A 10,311-nucleotide genomic window follows, 5' to 3' on the forward strand; every position below is an offset into this window, starting at 1 on the left:
CGAGCAACCAATTGTGCCTCTAATAAATAATGCTAATTATGTCACAAATAACAAGTGGCGCTCATGAGTAGTACTTGGCAGTTTTACCTAATTTACAAACATTTTATTCCCATATTATGCAAGCTTTTCCCTCTTTCCTTTACTTTCCCTTTTGGACTGCAATGCCAATTATGGCCATGTTGGGCTCCCTATAACAAAGTTTATAGAATATTTTCTTGAAAAGTTGGATCTCCAAAACGAGCTTAAAGGAGAATGCAACTACTTCCTAAATATAATAATAACTCAAGCTCAAATCATGTGCCAAGACCATATCAAATTACCAAGCCTCTCCCTGGTCTCCCAAACATATCCCAAAAAAACCACAGCATGAGTAGACAGATTGAAAATTATGTGCAAACTTTCCACCTCAAATATAAGGGTGATTGTTGTTCACAACACCCCTTCAGTTTAACCGGTTTTTGAATAACCAATTATTGAAGCTCCACAACCTACTGATATTGATATAGTAAATCCACTTATTCGACAATTACCAAAACTGTTGAACAACTAGTTGATCAACACGCTCCTCAAGAGAATGTTGACGCAACATTAAAAAAACCTACTAGAATAAGGAAATTAGCGATTCGTAGTTATTATATTGTGTATTTATAAGAATCCGACTATAATAATGGAGCTAAGAATGATTCTAAAACGTTTTCACAAGTCATGAATAGTGACAAATCCAATTTGTCGTACAATATAATGGAAGAAGAGATGAGTTCTATGGCATCTAACGAAATCTGGCGTTTGGTTGAGTTGCCTGATGGTGCAAAGAACATTAATTGCAAATGAGTCTTTAAAACTAAGAATGACTCATTGGGTAATATTGAAAAATATAAAGCTAGACTTGTCACTAAAGAATTCATTCAAAAGAAATGAATCGATTACATGGAGACATTTTCTCCTATATATAAATAATAATAAAAAATGTCTTCATATTATTTTGGCAGTGGTTACCTATTTTGACATGAAATTATATCAAATGGATATGAAAATGGCATTCATCAATAGGAAACTAGAGGAGGAGGTTTATATAAAACAATCTGAAGGATTCTCCTCTTGTAGATGTGAGGAATTGGTGCGCAAGCTTAAAAAATCTATATATGGCTCGAAACAAGCATCCCGTCAATGGTACTTAAGATCTTATGAGGTCATCTCTTCATTTGGTATTGTAGAAAATGTCATGGATCAATATATATACCAAAAGGTCAATGGGAGCAAAATTTGTTTCCTTATGCTATATGTGGATGATATTCTACTTGCAATCAATGATAAGGGGTTGCTACACGAGGGGAAACAATTTCCGTTTAAGAGTTTTGACATGAAATATATGAGTGAGGCATCTTATTTCATTGGCATTAAGATCCATAGAGATAGACCTTGAGGAATTTTAGGATTATCTCAAGAAACCTATATTAATAAGATCCTAAAGAGATTTCGGATGAAAGCTTACTCACTAAGTATAGCACCCATTGTGAAGGGTGACAAGTTCAACTTGAATAAGTGCCCAAAGAATAATTTAGAAATGGAACAAATAAATAACATTCCAAATATTTTTTGCTGTCGGGATCTTAATATATGCTCAGATTTGCACTCAACCAAACATCACCCCTACTGTAGGAATGTTAAGAAGATATCAGAGTAATCAAAATATGAACCATTGGAAAGCTGCAAAAAAAGTAATGAGATACTTTCAAGGTACCAAAAACTACATGCTTATGTATAGACGAACTGACAATCTGAGAGTAGTTGATTATTCGAATGTGGACTTCATAGATTGCGTCGATTCTCAAAAATCAACATTTAGATAGATTTTTATGTTTGCTGGTAGAGCCATATCTTGGAAGAGTGCGAAGTAGACTTTTGATTGCTACTTCTACTGTGAAGACTGAGTTCATTTCTTATTTTGAGGTTACCTCACATGGTATATACTTGAAGAGTTTCATTTATAGGCTTAGAATTGTTGATTCTATTTCTAGGCCATTAAGAATATATTGTGACAATTCAATTGCAATTTTTATGACTAAAAATGTCAAAAGTGGCTATCGAAGTAAGCATATCGACATCAAATATTTAACCATAGGAGAACAAATTAAAGAAAATAAAGTAGTTACATGTTAGCACTAAATTAATGATAACTAATCATTTAATTAGAGATACACCACCAATGAAATATAAGGATCATGTAACTAGTATTGGAATAGGTCACATCATGTGATTTGTCATCATATGGACGATTTTTATTGAATGGAGCTCTTATTCTATTGTAATGTTGATTCTCAACTTTTGGTATACACATTTTATTGTTTATGAGAATAACATTTTCTAGAATAAATATAGGGTGTATTCATTAAAATGTGTTGTTATATATAAGTTAACATTAAAGAAATAAGATGCATTGTGATACATAGAAGATATTGCTCATTCTTAGAGGGCATGTCGCCATAAGTCGGGCATTTTGTTTCTTCTCTTTAAGTATAAAGTTTTAGTGGATTTGGTTAGATAATCCGTATGATAAAAATGTTGGGATCACGTGGGAGGATGTTTTATATATATATATATATATATATAATGTGATCCCATATTTTTGGGCTCACGTTTTCTCTTTAAAATAGCGGTTATTCCATATGCAATTTTTTCATGCTTCGTACCTCTTAATAATAACTGTCAATTTGATAACCACTTTGATGGAAGATGGTATATAAAGGAACGATTGTTCATTTCTTAAGGTTAATCACAAGGTCTATCGAAAACCTTCTCATTTGGAATACACCATTAGTATGCGAGGGGATTGTGTTAGTAGAATATGCCCGTAATTTCACCAAATCTCTGTGAATTTCCGATAAACAATGGCTAGAGGTTTGTTTACATTTGATCTTTTTTTCTGCATATAATTTATATGTTTAACATTTCATTGGTTTTACTATTAAAGACATTTGTCTCTTTATGTTAAAAAACTCAAACATTCCCTCTTTATTGGATGAAACTACTCTGGTGCTTATCGTCTGAAATGAAAAATAAAGGGTAAAGGTTTTGAAATATTGATTAAAATAAATAAATAAATAATCAGTTCATAAATAGTTGTGAATAGTAGAAAATGTACTCTAAAATATGGAAGTTTTCTATGAGCATTCTGTTTTTTCTTCTTTTTTTTAAGGACATTGCAAAGAGAAAGGCATCATTATTCAAAGGGTATAAAAATCTTGTGGGCCGCAAATTCCCATTTAATGGGAATGGGCAACTGGTTGAACCAATAAGGGAAATAAATTTTGACAGGAAATTCTCAATTATCAATGATTTTTCTTTTCATAAAGAAATTGAAAATTCCTTCTTAGCCCATTTAAAACTTTGAAAAAACTACTTGAATAGAAAACTCAATTTTGTTGCACAGTACTCACGAAAACAATTTTACTAATTCTAGATATAGTAAAAGTCAAATTAGCAACTCACACATGTATTTAATGAGATTTCAAAGAATTACCGAATAATTGAAAATTTTGGATGTTGAAAAAATGGGTTTGTACAAAAGAAAAAAAGCATTGAGGTAAAAAATTGTAATAAAATAAATCCAATATACTTAAATTTTTAAATAAAATTCATTTTTAGTTAGTCACATGAAAATCATAATTTTTACTTTTGAATTAACTTGGATCACCATGACTTGAGCAAAATTTATTAAAGTTTTAAGTTATGTAAATTAGGTATTCAACTCTTTATTTTGACAATTGTATTCATTTTGTTCAGTGTGAAAATATTTAATCGTAAAGGTGTTGTTAATAAAAACAAGTCACAGTAGTTTATGAAGATAGCACTCCTTTGTAGGACAAAAAGTCAAGACATATATCCCTTTCACGGTAGTTTTGTGTCCTTTTGCTAAAAATACAAATGGGAAGAAAAGGTCGAGAAGATGAAGGAAGGTGCGAAGGATTTGATTTGTTGCGAAATGGTGGAAGAGCTCTAGCAGACTGATGCAATTCGACAGTTAGGATTGGGATATTACTTTGAAGTGAAAATCAAGAATGTGTTGCAAGCCATTTTAAATGAAACAACCTAGGGGGCTTGGGCTTTTGATGATTATTTTCATACCATAATGCTTTTATTTCCATATAGAAGCAAAAGATTATTTGTAGATATACATACCGATTAGCAATGCATACGCGCAAATTATGTTGCTCATGTTTGCAAGCATGTTTGTAACATTCATGATGAAGGATGCAAGCGGTTTCGAAGAATCGCTTAGGGAAGATGTTAATGGTTTATTGTGCTTGTATGAAGCATCCCTTTAGGGAAAATTGTTCAAAAACTCCTAAATATATTATATTTTTGTCAATTTAGTCATAAACTTTTCAATTTTGTCAATTGAGGCTAAAATTTTTTCACTTTTAGTCATTTAAATCCATCAAACCGATTTTAGCTGGAATTTGCTGAAGTTGACAATTTTTAATAATATTTTAATATTATTAGAATATTTTATTACTTTTTCTCTTTTTCTTTTTTTCCCTGTTTTCTTTTTCCTTTTGTCAATGGTTGACCATGGCTTGAGCAACGCCTGGTGTGAGACCACCTTGGCTTAGGCAAGGGCGACCCTCACCTAAGTGAGGCTAGTCAACCTAGCCATCATCTGTGGCTAGTGGCTATTGCTTGTGGCTAGTCAAAAGGAAGAAGAAAGAAAAAAAAGAAACATATATCAAATTATCATTAAAAATTGTTCATGTTAGTACCGGCCATCTTTGTGACACTGTCAATGTCCATGTTTGTGATTTCTGGCTAACATTGACTAAATAGACTCAATTGGCAAAAAGTGAAATTTTTTAGGGCTTAATTGACAAAATTGAGAAATTTAAGGCTGAATTGGTAAAAACACAATAGGCTTATGATGCTGTAGACAATTTTCCACGTCGTTCTATGGATTCAGATGTGAAACCATCATCGATGAAGCTAAGACTTTCTCTTGTGTATATTTGGAAAATCTCATAGGAGACAATATTTGGGCGAAAAAGATAAATCGCACTTTGGACATGCACCTTTACTGAAGGTCCAACGGATTGGAAGCCGAATGGTTCGTGAACGTGTATGTGGAAGATCAGTGCGATCGTTTGAACCCTTCTTGCTCGATTTGGCTGGGCTCGATGTCAACATAGTGCAATCTGTTTATAGAGACGAAGTTAGCAATTTGGAAGGTCGAAGTTTTTGGCCCACTAAATCTTCCATTTCTCTTAATAACAAGTCAAACTGACCCAATTTCTACGGCGGGTTAGCGAAGAAGACACGATTTGTATAGCCCAAAGAAGATAAACCCAATATCGGACGAATTATGTATAGGTGGGCCTTGTAAATGAAGAATTTGTGAGGCCTTCCTCGTTATACGGATCCCAAGAGGTCCCTTTCCAATTATGTTTTGTTACTTTTTATTTTTTCAAAGCTCATAATTTACTTGGGTGACCTTCTTTTAATATAAATTACTTTAATTTCAGCTATGGCTCTTATACTTTTTTGTATCAAGCCCGTCCTTTGAGCAATCAACCAATAACAACCTTATTAGTATAAATTCCGATATGTTCTTATCAATCGAACTCCAATCTATTTTAGGCAGGAGGTGAATTTGGAGTTGAACAAGGTGGAGTTTTGCCAAGATAGATTAATGAAACATACCTTATTAGAAATGAGCAAAAAGAACCACCCCAATTTGGAAGTCCAGATTGGACAAAACTAACCCGCTAGATCCAATTCCCAAAGTAGCCAATCCAATTCCCAGTTCCACAATATTGGAAGTGATGAATTTCGGTTTGATTCTCGATTCCAGATATAGAATTAACTGCCCAAACTGGACTGATTATCAATTTAACAAATTGATTGGCCAAATGGGCTGAATTGGTATTAATGTGAAAAGATTTAGGACTAAATTAGTCTAATTGAAAATTTTATAATTGAATTTGTATCAATACCATAGATTTATAACTTTTTTTGTACTTTTCGCTACTACCAATGCAATTGGCTATTGAACTACGAAAGAGCGAGACGTCAACATCATTCCTTGTTTACATAAATTGGTACACATCACTCCTCACCCATTACTCTTGAATTTGCAATTTCAAAAGATAAAACATAGTTCATGGCGTCTCTGATTCACTGACTACTTAAATCTTAACATGTCTCACGGGTTAGTCAAGGCAAGACTTGATTAGAAGCAAAGTGTTATCACAAAGGCCACTAACCAAACCTCGAGAAGTATCTTAATGCTTCGGTGACATCTAGAGGAGGATATGTTGTATTGTTCTAATATTACTTCACCGACAAACTATCCAAAAAGACACTAGAATATTGGGATGCGGACACATGAAGTATCAAAATTTGGCACGGACGACACTTGAATGTCAAAAGTTTAGAAATGTATACTTAAATGTCAAAATTGGAGCAAAATGAATCAGTTAAATGTCAATTACGAGAAAATTTAGCCAAAATGCTGACATGGCATTTTTTCGACGAGACAAATGCAAAACAACATCATTTTGCATTAGATTTGACTTGTAATGTAAATATTAATTAAATTAAATTTTAAACTAAATTTAATAACTAGAAAAAAAAAAAAAAAAAGGAGAAGTAGATCGTAGAAGGCAAGGGCCGTGCAATCCCTCACTGCCACCTTATTGCGATCGCTGGCCCTTCCTAGCATTGGTGGAGGGAGGGTCAACTAGAGTTGGCGAGCCTTGGCTAGCGATAGTGGGGTGGTGGTGGTGAGGGCTTACATAGCCCTTGCCTTCTGCAACCTGCTTCTCCTCTTTCTTTCTTTTTTTAGAATTATTTTAAAATTAAATTAAATTAATGATTATATTAAAATTCAAATGAGAGGTAAAACAATATCGTTTTGGCTATTCTTTGTTAACTCAGCTCTCTGGCAAGCCGCGTAAGCGAATTATATTTTTTTAAAAATACAACGTGGGATTTTCAGAACCCTTCGCAAGAGTTGGCACTTAAATGTCCCATTTAAAAAAAAAACGATACTTATGTGTATCTTTCGTAATTTTTACGTTTAAATATCATCTCATGCCAAGTTTTTGCACTTTGTATTGTACTTTTGCCAAGAATAATTATGTGACATCCCAAATGTTCTCTATTGCTCCTCGTTGATTATTTGGCTCACGAATTATTTGAGCAACTCATCAATAAGTCTCCATTAGGCTAACTATCAAATTTTGCAGATCACGTGACACCTTGAATGTTAGGAACATACGTATTGCAAAATGAGTTGCTAAAAGGAGATAATTTTAAGTTAACACACTGTTAACATTGGAGCTTTCGAAGAAGCAACTTGACAACACGTCAAAAGTTTGGTGCAAGACGTGTGGAAACAAATGAATGAAGATGCTCTCGATTACTACTTGTGCTCTAGGTCTCAACTGTTCTATCAGCATGAGGACAGTCATGGAATTCCAGATCGCGACACTAAGGACCTGTTTGTTAACTTGCCTAATATGGAAAATTTTGGACAATTACAAAACGGCTTAAAATACTTAGATATTGTTTCCAGGAATATAATAAAAGAGAATAATTTATGATTAGAAATTATTCTCGGGAATAGAAGTGTTACTAAACATGCCTTAAAGTTGATCGTCATTTGACCTATCCTGATTAAAAAGAAGCGAGAAGCTATACTTGCCTTCGATTGGATATCTCAAATAAGAAGTGCGCTGACGAGCTACTTGAAAATTATACTAGTAAGGTTGTTTGTCCATGTAATGTAAGCTGTTCCTACTTTCTTTTTTTTGTTTTTGGACTGCAACGCCAACCGTAGCCATGTGGGGCTTCCTACAATCTGGGAGTGTAATAATGTTCACGAGTTCAACTTTAAAAAGCTTCGATCCCCGGAACGGGTTTAAGGATTACTGATGAGAATGTAAGTACTACCTAAAACATATTAAGTAACTTGAACTCAAATCAAATGCCAAATCCATATCAGATTACCAAATCTCTCCATCCTCTACCAAACATCTCTTGAGAAAACCATGGCCGCCACCAAAAAACCGCTAGACGGCGGTCAGATGGATTGAGAATTCGGTGTATTATGGCATATTGATCTTGTTTTTTTTTTTTTTTATGACCCAGGGAACCTACGCACCGTACCAACACGGACAGTCCGATAGGTCCAAGGTAACGGGGAGTAAATCTTGGGGGCGACGCTAGCGAATGACCCATCATCCCGACGTCGCACTTAAGATCCCATACGGCCAGTGGGATTCGAACTCCTCCCCTCTCGCAAAGGATCATGAGAGCACTTATCCAACTGGGCCACCGCAGGCGGTGGTGCATATTGATCTTGTTTGGCAGAAGGACACTCCAAGTGCCAAAACTTGGCACGGAGGTATACTTAAGTGCAAAAAGTTTGGAAAGTAACACTTAATTGTCAAAATCATAGTAAAATAGATCATTTAAGTGCTACTCCGACCAAAATTCGACTAAAATGTTGATGTAGCGATTTTTCAGTGAAGGAAATGCCAAACGACGCCATTTTGCATGCTGACGTGGCTAGATAATACAAAAACGACATCATTTTGATGCTGACGTGGTAAAAAAATTAATATCAAAATTAATTAAATTAAATTTAAAAATATTTTTTCAAAACATTTAAAAATAAACTAAAAATATTAATAAACTAAAAATTAAGAAAAATTAAAAAAATTAAAAAAAAGGGGCAAGCAATTGAGGGCTGAGCCCTCATTGCCACCGCCTCCTCGCTGCCACCGGAAGGGCCTGGCCCCCCTTTTAAATTTTTGGTTTTCTTAATATTTTTATTTTATTTTTAAATGTTTTAAATAAGTTTAGTTTAAAATTTTTAAATTTTTATTTTAAATTTATATTTTAAAAATTTTAAATTTTTTTATTTTTTTGTTTTTTTTTCTTAAAATTGGTTTTTAAATATTTTTTATTTTTTATTTTTTATTTTTTATTTTATTTTTAATTGTTTTTTAAATTTTTAAATTTTTATATTATTTTTAAATGTTTTAAATAAGTTTAGTTTTAAAATTTTTATTTTTTAAATTTTTAAATTTTTATTTTTTGTTTTTTCTTAAAATTGGGTTTTAAATATTTTTTAATTTTTAATTTTTTTCTTAAAATTGGTTTTTAAATTTTTTTTTTTTTTTCTTAAAATTGGTTTTTAAATATTTTTAATTTTTAAATTTTAGTTGTTTTTTAAATTTTTTATTTTATTTCTAAATGTTTTAAATAATTTTAGTCTTAACTTTAATTGAATTAAATTTTATATTAATTTTTTACGACGTTGGCATCAAAACGATGTTGTTTTTGTATTATTTAGCCACGTTAGTGTGCAAAATTGCATCGTTTTGCACTTCTTTTGCCGAAAAATCGTCACGTCGACATTTTAGCTGGATTTTGGCGAGAGTGGCACTTAAATAATCAATTTTGCTTCGATTTTGGTACTTAAATATCACTTTCCAAACTTTCTTTTGGCATTTAAGTGTTTTTCCGTGCTAAGTTTTGGTACTACAGCATACATATCTCAATCTTGTTTCTTGTTTTTTCGGGCAATAAATCCAATCTCAAGACGGTAGATCTCGGCAATGTTTTAAACACAACAAGATTGTAAATTTTGGTCAAATATGGTACGGATAACTCGGAAAGTATATAATAGAAGCTGACCATGTCCCATTCGTGATTCCTTTCTTGGGATGACTACTTTCCAAGGACTCTCATTTTTTCCTTTTTCTTTCGGCTCACACTTGTCAATAAAAAGGGCAAGTACATTAAGTTCTTACGGAGAGAAAAATGGGTCTTCACCATTAATTTTCTTTCCTGTTCTGGCATGATTTGACAAAGGAATTTAGGTAATGAATCTTGCCTGTTTAATTTTCTTTTGCCCTTAGTTTAAGAAACCAAAATGAGAGTTTTACTTCGACGGACCTCGATTGGGCTTGGTTAACCAAGCCCATGTCCAATATCAACTCATTTTATTAGATTAGATATAGCCGGTGCGATCATTTCGCAATATATACATCTTTTATCCGACTATTTATTCATTCACCTACCGCTGCTGTAATTATGCATTTAAACAATTTGAGAGATTTATTAAGTTGGGCTATGGGTGTCTTCTTCTCTGTCACCGTACTTTCAAAAGTTGTATCGAAAACTCTATGCTCTGTACCTATCACCGAGCATTAGAGAGCTCGATCCATTCTGACGGTATCGTAACATTCCTTTTGAGAACAAAGACCGGAGATAAATCTCCATTTAAACAATAGGCGCTCTAGCTCCCGA

The sequence above is a fragment of the Eucalyptus grandis genome, chromosome 8 (assembly GCF_016545825.1).
Source record: "Eucalyptus grandis isolate ANBG69807.140 chromosome 8, ASM1654582v1, whole genome shotgun sequence".
In the NCBI taxonomy this organism is placed as follows: domain Eukaryota; kingdom Viridiplantae; phylum Streptophyta; class Magnoliopsida; order Myrtales; family Myrtaceae; genus Eucalyptus; species Eucalyptus grandis.